This window comes from Mus caroli, chromosome 7 (genome assembly GCF_900094665.2).
Source record: "Mus caroli chromosome 7, CAROLI_EIJ_v1.1, whole genome shotgun sequence".
Taxonomy (NCBI): Eukaryota; Metazoa; Chordata; class Mammalia; order Rodentia; family Muridae; genus Mus; species Mus caroli.
Genome location: NC_034576.1, coordinates 81,196,310 through 81,210,815, shown reverse-complemented (window position 1 = coordinate 81,210,815; position 14,506 = coordinate 81,196,310). Strand labels below are relative to the sequence as shown.

General features: G+C 42.5%; 1 long non-coding RNA gene across 1 annotated transcript in view; it reads left to right on the top strand.

The window, feature by feature from the left end:
• The window catches only part of LOC110299491, a 148,849-nt gene that overhangs the window by 85,826 nt on the left and 48,517 nt on the right, over positions 1–14,506 (top strand). The gene's annotated exons all lie outside the window — the stretch shown is intronic.

The window sequence follows — 14,506 nt, the reverse complement described above, 5'->3', positions numbered from 1 at the left end:
CATCTGTCACCAGTGTCAGAGACATAAAAGGCTGGTAAGGCCCTTGCTGGGGTAGTCTCAGGCCACACTTCTCAGCCCTGGGTGCAACCTAGGAGGTCCAGCTGAGCTTTGGCTACACATTCTCCACATTCCCTCCCTCCCCATTCTCACCCTCCTCCTGGTGTCTCAGCTTTCATCTCCACAAATTCTATTCAGCAGTGAATCCCTGAACTTTCTAATTGAGATCAGAGATAAATATAGTGGGGAAGGCAGGCGAGAGAGGGAGGAGGCTTCCTTTTAATTTGCCACATTTCCCATTAATAACAACTTCTAATTAAAAAGTCTCCATCTCCCAGCCCAAGTCCAAGAGAAAAGCCTCCACAGGTCTGCCTGACTGGGACCTCTGTGCCAGTGAGTTCACAGTGCAGATTTCTGTACCAGCTGAGCCCTCATTGTCAGAAGCCATAATTAATCTGGGGGAGGGAGAGATATCACTGAAGACCACAGTGATCCTCCAAAAGGAGCCACACACTTTCACTGGGCAGTGGTACCTGCTGACATTTTGTTAGAGTTTGTCTGGCAAGGATGAACCACAAGGCAGATGTTCAGGGAAGTAGGGAGTATTTCAATATGCTTGAAGCTTAATGTTTAGGGGAACAGGAGGGCTGAACAGTACTACAGAAGAGGCAGCTTGTTCTTATTATTCTAGGGTGCATCAGCGTCTCTATTTCTTTTTCTCACAGAGTCTCCTCTTTAGAGACTCATGTGTATGCTGTGTGTGTGTGTGTGTGTGTGTGTGTGTGTGTGTGTGTGTGTGTGTGTGTGTGTGTAGGACTGGCTGTGTTGCTGATGGAGGAGCAATGGCTGTTAATAGTCTAAGACAGTGGGACGTGCCACTTAGTATTGATCTAAACAGGAGTTAATTTTTTTCCCTCTAGAAATACTGTAAATGCCTTGGTTACTTGCTGAACTGTAGGAAACACTCTAAATAAGCCGCTGTGAATAAATGAAGGCTGAATGAACAGAAAGATCCTTTGTGGACTTTCAGTCATCTGCCAACATCTGACTCCTCAGCACCCCCCCCCCCCACCTAGCAAGGGCTAGGTAGCAGGATCTCAGATCTAATCCACCCAAATACAACTTGGGACCCGTCCCTCACACGGCCCTCTTCTATCTCAGTTCAGAAGACTTCTTATTATGCTTAGCTCTGTTCTTCATCTTGCAAGTTGCCTCTGTTACCCACAGGATATCAAGTTGACTCTACATTCAAGATACATCCAGAATCCAGCAGAAGTCTCTCATCCTTTAACTGCTGGGACCCTAATCAGCATGACCATCATCTTTCTGCTCTGGTACAGCCAGGCACTTCTGTATGACAAGGACATGATCTGGGAGATGCATCACTGGGAGATTTTGTCATGGGTTTTCACTTACACAGTCCTAGACAGTATAGATCAATCACTCAGTGCATCTTGATGCAGTCAAGAGAAGTGCCAAACACAAGATGGATGAGACTGTGATACATGCTAGGACTTTTACAGTAAACTCTTTATACAGATGCATCCATGTGTATAGAAGGGGCATGCTAAGTGAATATAAAGAGTATGATGTAGTAAAAAACAAAAACAAGTAACAATGTAACAATGTTATATGACTATTACTGTTATGCCCTATGTATATTCATAATTGTCAGTGTAGTGGGTGTGTTTTTTATCTGCATCACCACATACATGGATTACCTTGTGCTGTGATATTCAGCTGGCTACAACATCATTAGGTGGTAGAAATAATTCAGATTCATTAACATGCTTTAGGACACCCACAGCTTGTTCTTGACCAGAATGATACATGGTGAACTCTGCATTTCATAGATTCCTAGCCATACTGTTTCCTTCCACCTTTTTTCATGAAGTCCATTTTTAACCCAGCAGTGGGAGGGAGCCATGTAAAGCATGATTGACATGGTGTTCCTCTTATGCTCAGACCCCTTCAGCAACATCCCTTCTTACTAGAATAAAGTTTTTCTTTGTTCGCTAGCCTCTTTTTCAGCCAACTGGTCTACCTGTCATTCCTTGACTTGTTCTAGGCACATCCCTGCCTCAGAGTCCTGGTACTTTCTTAATCTCTACTTGGCAGACTTTTCCTCCAGATGCCTGTATGGCCTAATGTTTGCCTCCGACAAGCTACCTTCCAGCCAAAGTCACTCTGGTCACTCCACTTAGTGTTACAACTCCATTCCACTCTCACAAACAACCCCTTTCCTGATTTACTTTTCATGGGACTTGACACCTTCTGATTATTTTTTCTTATCTCTGCCTCTCTCTAACACCAGTAGAAGGCCTGTCACAAGGGCAGAGATTTTTATATCTACTTCATTCAGCACCAAGAACCAGGCCTGGGTACATGTAGATGCCATAGAGCCTTTTGTTGAATGGATAAACACAAGGAAGCTGAATTGTCAAGTTCAACTCAAGGCTTACCTACCTGGGAAGCACAGCAAATGAGTCCTAGCACCTGGGAAGGGAACAGCTCTTCTTAAAAAGGACTAGATTCTGAAATCTGGCTTTGTCATTTGTGAACCACATGACCCCAGATATTTGCAACTCTTCTAAGCTTCCACTTGCTTCATTTAGAAAATGGGGATAATGACAGTGTCTTCCTTATAGTGCAGCGAGGTAGAGACTGTCAAAGCAATGGCACACAGTACTTACCAGAGCCCAGTTTATAGAAAGGCAGCAGGAAAGTTAGTTGTAAGTAGAGGTATGATTTTGTTGTCAACAAGAAATACCCAGTAAATCAGTAGACATTGTTGACTCTGAGAAAATGAGTGTAATTCTTCTCTGCAGAAAGTGGACTTAGTACTAAGAAGAAATGAGGAGATTCTGGTCCAGACCTCACAGTAGTGTTGTTTTGGATTCACTCTTAATAAATAAGTATGAGAAAAACTCAACATTTATCTCTCTCTGCTTCATGACTACAGAAACAATGTGACAACTACCTCACACTCCTACCATGAAGGACAATATTCCCTTAAAGTACAAATCAAAATTAAACACACACACACACACACACAGAGAGAGAGAGAGAGAGAGACAGAGAGAGAGAGAGAGAGAGACAGAGACAGAGAGAGAGAGAGACAGAGACAGAGACAGAGACAGAGAGAGAGACAGAGACAGAGAGACAGAGAGACAGAGAGACAGAGAGACAGAGGAGATAAAGAAAGGTGAAATGAGCATTAGTTAATGGAACTGCTAAGGTGATGGATGACTCAGTGCCATTCCTCATGGTGATCACTGGTGAGAGCTGGTTTGTTTGGCATCATTCTGAGGTTTGACACAGTGTGGATTGGCAAACTTATTGGCTCATAGTCAGCTATGTAAATATTTCAGGCTTTTCAGGTCCCTGCCATAACTACTTAATGATTGTAGCATGAATGGTTCCAAAAGCAAATAGGTATATTTGTGTTTTGATAAAACTTTCTTTATAAAACAGGTTAGAGGGACAGATTTGTCCCCAGGGCTGTGGGTTGCTGATTTCTGGCTCATGGAATTCTTTCTAGAGATGGCTAAAAGAAAAAGTAAAATATACAAAAAGAGAAGTAGAAGTTGGAATAAAGGATATAAAATCTTATATCTATAATTGTTGTTCCCTTTAAAGAAGATGTTTAACCAGTAATGGCTTCTGGCTGAGTCTAGTAGAAATCACTGCATGGAATAGAAATCTATCAGCTTTCACCTACAGATTTGTTTAAACAAATCTAGGGCAACTTGGCAGAGACATCAGAGGGTGTGTTCACATGTTGGATAAATGGTTGATTCGGTTTGCAGGGACTTTCAAAATCCCTGTTTATTGGAATATTCTAAGGTATGGGCCTGTTGACTTTCAGGAAAGCAAAGTCACAGATTTGGTGTGTCTCCAATACTGGAATGTGCATTGAAATGTGCACACTGAGGACATTTTACTTTCTAATTATATTGCTAAGCCTATAGTGTGTATGCAGCCACAGGTGAAAGTCAACAAGGATGCATTGTCAACTTCACTTAGGATGCAATCCATCTCTGTACTCATCTGGGTCTCTCATATAGACCAGACACTCACTGTCAGCTGCAGCAACTGTCCTACTAATCAAATAGCATGAAGAATGTATAATTTATTTTCCATTTAGACAATAATGGCAAACATCTGGCACAGCAGCCTCTACTTCTCTCACCTTTGTGTGTCTGAAAACATTACTAATTGATTCCCACTGTCATTTTTTCTGAACCTTGGCCTCAAATAGGTAAGCTTTGGGATATTTATAGTTAGTAGGCACTGGGTCAGCTGCTTAGTTAGAGTCAAACTGAATGTGATATCAAAGAATGGAGGCAAATGATTAAGAATGCCAAGACCTGAACCCTACACCCTTCTCGTATGTCAGTATCCCAGCATTCTTGCTAACATATTGCTTCATGTAGCGATCATTAGTTTCTTGGAGTTCATCATTACTGATTTAGAAAGTTCAAGGCAATAATGTACATTTTTTATAACTTTATAGAAGTTTATTAGGGGACCATAGGCAGACTGTTGGTGGTCATGCAATCTCTACTTTGTATCCTGCCCAGAAAGACTCAACAGAATGTCATTTCTCAGTATCTTTGACATTAAAATGATCCTGTAGCCCAGTAGTACAGCACTTGCCTAGTACATGTGAGGCCTTGGCTTCTATCCTAAGTACCATAAAATATTCTATGACATCATAAGGAGATTAGATACTGGAAATGACTTGAATCTTCTGGAGACAAGCACACCATAAGCCAGGTATTAGAAAATATGGAGTGATTAAGTTGATAGCCATGATTCATCCGATATTTACCTGTATACCTGGCCTACCTGTGTTTATGATCAAGTGGGGCAGTAAGGCTGAAAGACTGGTGTGTGTGTGTGTGTGTGTGTGTGTAATTCTGGTGAGAGCAGAAGAGTGCCAGTATTAGCCATATTAATATGTATACACTGTATACACTGAATATGGAATCGAGGCAGACCAAGGCTAGGCTCTTTAGTAGGTATGCTTGCAGAGTTGGGCTGAGCCCATTTGGATCATCCTGTAGAAGAGTAGCCTCCACATAGGAAGATCTGTGCAATAGCATGGGAAGAATCAATGTCCTGTCACAGAAAACGGTACTTAATATCAACCCCCCAAAAGCCAAGGTAATGTTATGAATGGCAAAGTAGGCAGGTGGATCAGCCATCAGCAGTGTTGTTTATATGGTGGAATTCAGTAATAGTGTGCTGATTAAGGAGTGCAGTCCCTGAGTCAGACAAGAAAAAGTGAAGGTCCTATGTCTGCATCTTAGTTCAAATGTGAAGACATCACTGTAGCCTGGGGTTTCTCAGCTTGGCTTGTTCATGTGCTAGACCAGATAATTCCCCATGTGGGGCTGCCCCATTTATCAGCATTCCTGTTTTCTATACACTAGATATCATGCATACTTGCCCTCTCACCCCTTAAGTGTGATGACCAAGAACCCATATATTACAAATATCTCTGGGGAGCAAATCACCCCAATTTGGAAACTATGACATAGCTTGTTGAGCTGTGGTACACAGGGTTATGGGGGTCCAAACTGGAATAAACAGAAGACTCCTGTGGCTGTAAGTTCCCCCAGGCCCAGGCTGTATTCTTGGGTCTGTGTGCTCAAGGATCCAGGATACTCCTGGCATGCAGGAGTTGCTTAGATTGTGCACACTCGTAGATGAAGCCGTGATTTCAGGATCATCCTTTGGACCTCGAGTCTCGCTGATGGATGAGAGGTGCAGAGCATGAATCATCAATATGGAAGAAGGAACTGGAAAACTAGGAGTTATGGAAAAACAAATCAGACTGAGAGTCAGGGCCCTGAGTCATGGATGCAAAAGGCATTCAGGCTTGGGCCAAGGGGATTGAACTTGGATTTGAGATGGATCCAGGAAGCCAAGTTGCCTGGGTCTCGTCTTGGCCTCACATCCTGCTTTCCTCTGCACATATGAAGACAGGCTACCTTCACAGTTTCACTTCTCCCAGACCAGCAGTTGGGAGTACACCCACCAGCTAATGGAGCCTTTCAAAAGGGGACCCAGCACAGTTCCTTACCAACTGAGTGGGTGATTTCAATTAAAGGACCATTACTCTGAAACTCTATCCAGGCCCAGTTCCCATCTGCTAGCAGGAGGCTTTTCTTTTTCAGGTCTCAGGCCCTACTCTGTGGTTACAGAACAGGCCTTTCACTGGGGCCCATCGCCTTCACTAAAACACAGCAGATGCTGCTAATAAACAAACATATTGATCATACAGATATGGGATGTCAGGGACTTAATTCATGAATGAAGTGAGCTTTAAGAGTGCCCAGTGGGAGTTGGCTTCATTTAAAGGGCCGGCAGCTACTTGAGTCTTCTTTTAAGCCTACTCTGAAAAGGCAGGTTAGGACCATTTTCTCTGCCCTTTGTCAGCCCTGTTGCTGCGAGATGAGTCTGGGGTAGACTAGGTTCTAACAGCATAAGAGCTGGGCTAATGTAGTGGAAGAGAAAGGGAAAGGGTCTTCCTCAGGCTGCCTAACTAGGCTCCTTACCCAACTGACTAAATAGCCCCCATCCTAGCAATCAATCTCCCCCAGAAGCAAATAGCCACATGTGGCTATTTAAATTCTAGTGAAAGAAAGTGAAAGAAAATTGAAATTTTATATCCTTGGTCACTTAGTTGCATGCAGCGATTATGGGACAATAGAACATTTCCAGGTCTGTGAAAATCTTGTTAATGCTACCCTAGAGATTGTATTAAAAAAAAAAAAAGAAGGAAAACTACCTCTACTACTTGAAAGTTTTGCTATTCAGTGGGTGACCATGGGTAGTTTTCCTAGGCATGGAGACTCTAAGGCCCTAACCTAGACTAACCGAGTCTGAATATACAGTTGGACAAGATCCCTGAGTGGTCAGCATGCAGCCTACAGTTTGTGCAACGCTGCTATAGATCTCTGGTAGAGAAAATGGAAACAATGCTGGAGAATTATTAAATGAGGCACCCTGTGAAAGTGCTTGCCAAGTAACAAGTGCCTGATCAGGATGATTCCTTAGTCAGCATCACCTGCTTCCACAGAAGGACAGAAGTCTGCTTTTATGTTGTGGGCCCAGTGTTTTCTGGGTACTCAAGGGTGGGACTTGCTGTTCTTTACTAAAGGAGACAACATATGATCAAGATGGGTACCTGCCTCTGCTCTGGGCACATAGGCATGTTCTGCTGCATCTCAAAGCATGAGCTGGAAAACAGCTGAGATGACCATCAGCTGATTTAAGTCCCACATGTGAATAAGAAGCTGGGACTCTGCATTAAAACTTTGTGTAGGATGCACTGGGTCAAAGTACGAAGATGAGTGTGTATCCTGCAGGGGAAGCTAGTGGGAGAAGGTACGCTCATTGGAAAGGCAGCCACGAAACAGATCTGTGAAAAGACTGTTTGGTTAAATGCAGTGTGGCGAGGAAAATGGAAGAATGGTTATCTAGTGGTGGTGGGAACCAAGAGCACATGTCTAGTATGGAAGGGTGCCAGGAAGGCGAAGTCAGATGAGAGATGCTACTTGGCAAAGGCTAGGAGGCAAGATGCTGGTGTACAGAGTGAGCCGGAGTGCCTTGTGTAGCAAAGAGGGGTGAAGCTATAGGATGGATTGGGCATGCATGGAGCTATTCTTTTTATGGTTCCATTCGGATTCAAAGGATGAGGGAGGGCGGGGTGGGGAAGTGTGGGTCGTTGGGGTTAGGAGTGGACAGGAGTTCAGTCTCAGGATTGTATTTGTCATGGAAGAAAGTTCCCCTGTTCTGAGAAAGTTACCAAAGGGGTTCAGGCAGAGGAACTGTGAGACTGTATTTGTAAATCAGAAGGAAAGCAGGAGCCACTTTGTGGTGGACCACCTGGGAAAAGCGTGGCGTGCTAGTCCACGAGAGAGGGTGCAAGTTGGCAGGCACCCTGCAGGGGGAGCTAATAGGAGAAGCTAAGTTCTAGGAAAGGTAGCCATGAATCAACGCATTCTCTCTGTGTTCCCCTAGTTTTCAATTTGTGATTAGATTTTTAAGGCTGGATTTCAAGTGTGCTTGTGCTTGAGATTTTCTTCATACAACGTAAAAGTCCTCAAATCCATGAGACACAGTGACAGCTGCTACTGAGGACACTTTGTTGCCTGACGCGTCTTCATTATTACTTTCGTCAGAGCTCCCTGCCTCCAAAGGCCGATTTCCATAGCTCATCTGAAGAAAGTGGAATAGGAACAAGTGAATAAACCAACTTAAAGAAAAGTAGAATGATATTAATAAAGATAAAAGACGTAATGAATGAAATTAAAAACCGACGTACACTAGAGAGTATAAATAAACTCTGAAGACTGTTCTTTGGAAAGACTTGTAAAATATATGAACCTGCTTCGAGTGTCTGATTAAGGGAAAGGAGCGATATTAATGAGAGAGAAAACAGAGATGGTGTAAATTAATTGCCTCAACAAGATCATCGGGAGTAAATTATAAACACAGTCCTTGAGATTCAAGAGCCTCTGGTCTCCTTCCCACACTGGTAATGGATCTGGAGTCTCCAATCTGTGCTGAACCCTCCACTCCCGCAAGCCGGAGGGGGTCAGCAACCTTTTATTACTCTCAATCTTCTCCCCAGACTAAAAATTAATTTTCATTTCTATCATTATTAGTGACTCCTCTTTAATACACTTTTCTTCTGTATGCCGGACATTGCTAACTATTTTGTACATACTTTATAGATTTAATCCTTCCCTGAATCAAACCAGGTGGACCTGGACCTTTTACAGGTGAGAAAAATCAAATTTAGTGTGACAGATTAATTTGGACCAGGCCCTGACATTTTCTAAGAGGGAGGCAGCTTTTATATGTGGGTGATTGCTTCTTGGGCTGGTATACTCACAAACCTCTATGTGGTTTGGCTAGCACCTCCCCCTGCACAATGGCATCCTTTTCCTGAGTGTGTTCACAACTTTTAAAGTTGCAAGCATAGGACCAGGGTGTCCACTTTGAGTTCTAGTCATGATCTTGCCCCTTAGATGCCAACTCGGGGAAGTACAGACGTTCCCTTTATCTGACATTTGTCTCTTTAGTCTTTCAGTGACTTGCTGTTCACTGGGGTCCAAAACTATTGAATGGAAAATTCCAGAAATAAATTCACCAATTTAAACTTGTAAACTATGCTAAGCAGGATAATGAAATCTTGTTCTATCTTGTTCTATCACATCCAGAGTGTAGGTCTTCCCTCTTACCAGTGTATACATACCATGTATGCTACCCTCCTTTGAGCCCCTTCTAGCTCTCTTGGTTGTTACATGTGGTATCTCAGTGTTCATGTATCTAATGTTATATCCCACTTTCTTGGCAACTCACCTCATTCCATCACAGAGACGTCATCATAGGACGGGTAAGTACAGTACAATACCATATTTTAAGAGTAAAAGGGACTACATTCGTATGATTTTTATTACAGTGAACTATTATTGCCATTAGTCTTACTTGATTTATTTATTAAACTTTATTATAGGGAAAAAAAGCATAGTATCTGATGGGCCCAGTACTATCTTCAATTTCAGATATCTGTTGGGAGTCTTGGAACATGTGTCAGTGGATTAAGGGGGATAGTAAAACTTCCAGGAGTTCAGTTTATTTTTCTTTAAGGGACTTGGGGACAAAACAAGAGGTAAAGTGTTTACAGTGCAAGCATCAGGATCTGAATTTGATCTCCAGTGCCCATGACACCAGGAAGGCAGAGACAGGTGGGTCCTGGGGCTAACTTCCCAGCTAGCCTGGCCTGCGTAGTGATCTTCTGGTCTCAGTGGTAGGTCAAGTTTCAATAAACAAGGTAGATGTCTCCTGAGGAATGACTCTTGAGGTTGACCTTTGGCCTCCAGACATATATCCCTGCACGCACGCATGCACATAATTCCTGAACACACATACACATACACAGACACACACACACACACACACACACAAATACATTAACATACAGGAGTTGGATTGAGCTTCTGTGGTTTGGAATTCTTTTATATCTCTCTTTGTGCATGCTAGTTTTCAGTCCTTGTCCCTAATTCAGACAGCCTGGCATTCAGTGTCGGTTAGGCATGTGCACTGCATTGATGTACTTCTTACCTGCATGGAAGCTCTAGATGCCCCTAAATAAATAGAGCAGCACATGAATTACTATTGGGGAAGCACAAATTAAAGGCATATAGCAACCCAGGTGCCTGTCCTAGCTCTTGCCCATTCTGGCCTTCTCTGACACATCTCTCTCCATGGGGTCAAGGCAAATACACCTACAGGGATTTATAATCTCTTCTTGGCCATGTTACCTGGATACCCAAAGCCCATTTCTAAGGATCATTCATTCATACGCCCTTCATCTTCTCTCCACAAATTGCATCCATCCCATGAGCATATGCAGCCCAGAAGGATACTCTGGATGTGAGACACAGAAATTTGTCCATTCAGATAGGACAGAGAGGGGGGGGGCATGGAGAGGTGGAAAGGTGAGAGACTTTTGAACTGCTCTCCAAAGTCTGTATCCATCTGTATTCCTATTGGTAATGGAGAGGAGTTTCGACTGACCCCAAACTCTGTTGATCCCATATCTGCAGGTTCAATGCATCTAGGACTGAAAATATTGGGAAAATTATATCTGTATCAAATATGCACAGATGTTTTTCTTTTTCATTTCTTCTAAACAATAGGGTATAACAGATATTTCCATAGCATGTTCTATAAGATGTGAGTAATATAGAGATGTCATATAGCACATGCGAAGATATATGTGGGTTTTGTACAGATTTCATACCTCTTGCATGACACAGAGTTTCTTTGAATTTTGGTATCTGGACACTTGGAGGATAGCTGTACTTCCTGCCAAGTACTTTTGAGCCATTCAAGTGGCTAAAGATGATTGGAGAAAGTTCTAGGCAGCTGATATAGAATGTTTCACTGGCATATGAATTGAAATAGAAGACACAGGCAATGGGTACAGTCATGAAGGAGAAAAGATATTAAAGGGGGAGATGGCTTAAGGTTGGACATTTAGGAAGTACAAGCTAGGCAGACTAGGATGCTCTGAGTGACTAAAAGACAGTTGGCAAAATTGTAGGAGAAGCTCTGGAAATGTGTGAGGCTTGGCAAGAAAAGGAAAAAAAAAAGTAGTGGTGGGGGGAGGGGACATTTCAGGAAGGGAATGGTTAAAAGATTCAGATGCACTTGGGAGCACACTTAGATGGGGGCAGAATAGCCTGCTCAGACTTAGCAGACTCATTGACTTTAGCAAGAGCTACTGACAGTGGGAGCAAGGCTGGGATTCACACTGTAACTAGTAATACAGGCACATGGGCATTAAAAGATTGAAGTCTGGACGCATTGGTTGATAAATAGCTACCACAGAAAGCTCCACAAAACTCTCATCTCTCTGTTCACTGTCTTCCCTCCTTAGGTTACCCAAGGAACTCTCTGTGGTCCATTAGTCAAAGAGAACCTTTCAGTCAGCCAAGGACTCTTTCAGTTGGTTCCTTAGTCTGCAGGCTATATTGACAGCTAAGTAGCCTTGCTAGAGAGAAGCCATCTTGAAGTGGGTTGAGGAAGGATTTGTAAATGGGGAAACCGAGACAATGATAAAGAATAATTCACTATACAGCCTGACTTCCAAAAGGAAGGAGAGAGAGAGCTGAGGAAGAATCTGGTGCCAGGTCTTGGGAGTCTTAGTATGTGTTTGCTCCCTTTTTGTAGCTGAGGGGGGATACTTGAGTTTGTTTAAATGCAAGTGGAAGAATCTCAACCAACCACACTTGCTCTAGATAGGCAGACCCAGACATCTAATTTCTCTAACCACTGAGTTTTAAATGTTTTCTGTCAAATCAGTGAGTCTAGTTTGGATATCCACCTGAAGAACTCATTGATGTAAGTTGTATCCAAGTGAAATTTAGATTCTGAGAGTCTTAACATTGAGTTTCTAAGCCTCTCAGCTTGGGGAGCAGATTCTAGACTCCAATGAGGTCATTGATCTACTTGATACATCTGGATACCCACTGGATGACCTTCAGTTAGCCCTCCCAGGACTTATTCCAACTTTCCTACTTGACATCTGTTGAACGATCTAAGCATCCCAATTTAGGCCAACCAAAATTACTAGCCAGGATCCGCGACATATTAGCTAATTTGTTAATTTGACAGGATTCCCTTCCTGTATGTCTGTGAGGTTACTGTTAGATTAACCAAGGTGGAAAGCATCTCAAATGTAGGTGACACCATCCCATGGGTTGGAGCTCCAGACTAAATGAAAATGAGAGAGTGAACTGAGGACCCAAATTCATCTCTCTCTGCCTCCTGGTAACAGATGGCTGGCAGCACATGCTCCCGATGGCTTCCCTTCCCTACCATGATGGACCACACTCTCAAATGGTCAGCTAAAACAAATCCTTCTTTATCTATGCTGCCTTTGTTGCATATCGTATCATAACAATGAGAAATTGTAAGTAAGAAATCACAGAACAAACCACACTTGCTACCTGTGGACCCTGGAGATGCTGTACAGGTCAGTGAGTATCAAAAGGATACAGACCACACCCTCAAGGACTCATCCTGTAAAGGACAGAGAAGACACTGCTAAACCAACCTGAGCAAATACAAAGCAGACTGCACCATGCACCATTGTAAATGTGAACAGGACAGTGGGAGCCCAGAGCAGAGGAGACAGGTTCTCAGGGGTGACAGGCACTATCTACAATGTAATCTGACATCTGTCTCCCCATCACTCTGTGCAAATGCACTCACAGTTCATATGTAAGGAAGCTGCATCCTAGAAAGGTACTTCTGGACATGTCTTCTTACCTGTCCAGCTGCACTGGGGTGGGACTAGGTCAGGAAAATACCATTTCTAGAACATAAGGACCAAATTCTAAATACAATTGTATACTTCTTCCTTTAGATCAAGATTTCTTAAACTCTCAGCACTTGAGACCCCTTTATGCCTGAGAAGTCAGTGTATGACCCTGGGCATATAGCCATGTAAATCAGGCATAAAAATAAGATATTTACTGATTGTAAATCATAAATAAAATTACTTATAAAATATTTGGTATACATGTATTTTTACCACTTAAAAGCAGGAACAAATTTGTACATTAATGATATAGATGTGCTTGTTTATTTTTGTATAAAAGGATGAAATCTTGGTTGATTTTTTTCATGGTATTGGCTATGGAGTATCTTTGAGGTATTGTTTTGAAATGATCAATTTTGATTTTATAGTCATCAATGCTGAGAGCACTACTTTACATAAATACATAGGACAAAATTGTATATTTAGATCTATTTTAGAGATTATTGGAAATCCTATTCTAATTCTATGCCAAAATTCAGTGGATGATTTTTTAAAAATGAAACTCAAGTAAGTAGCAGTCCTTACAATAAAACATTCTAATACAATATAATCAAAGATATATGGGTTTGGTTACTTACATACTGAGATATGATGGTAGGAAAATATGAAAAGACATTGTTTCCCATAATCAGTGTGCTTCTCTAAGATCAGAAAATTTATCTGTATAGTAAAAGGACATAGCATATGATATATTTTAAAAAAGATTTATTTATTTTATGTACGTGAACACACTATTGCTGTCTTCAGACACAACAGAAGAGGACATCAGATTTCATTATAGATGGTTGTGAGCCACCATACGGTTGCTGGGAATTGATCTCAGGACCTCTGGAAGAGCAGTCAGTACTCTTAACCTCAGAGCCATCTCCCCAGCCCATCATATAATAGCTCAAAGCTGAGCCAAGTATTCTTAGTGCTGTGTGGCATGGCGACTTGTATAGTGCAAGGACTGCATGATGTGTGTTCAAAACCCAACCGTAGTGAAGTCACAGGATGCAGTTTGGGGAAGAGCTGCCAGAAGCCTCTAAGATGCATTGTGTGTTTGAGCTTGGATTATTTTCTTTTGTTGTTGATGCACAGAAACCTTGTGCTGTTGCCAAATTCTTCATAACCTCCCATTCAGTAATGTGTCTGGGGTCAGGGCCCATATTTAAGAAAGGGCTTAGGTCTCTCAAAACAGAAAAGGTCCTTAGTGGTTTTTTTGGAACGATCAAGGATGGTCTGTGCCATCCTCGCCAAGGAAAGATTTCTTTGCATTATGAGGTTCTCCATCCTGACTCTAGGCTTGTTAATTACTGCAATTAGAACTGGAGTGTTCCTCAGCGGCCAGAGTGTTAGACGCGTTGTCCTCAGCGTGGCCTACTGAAAAGGAGTAGAAGACAGGGCTCAGTGGGAGGTTTGGGGTCATTGGGACTGTGTTCTCGAAGGAGATGATGAGACTCTGCCATCTTTCTCTGTTGTTCATGTCTCAGGCACGAGGTGAGGATTTGTTCCACTATGTGCTCCCACCCTGGATGCATTCATTGCCTCACTACAAGGTCAAAAGCAGTGGGGGTGGAGGGGTCAACTGACCGTGGACTGATACCTACAGTACGATGA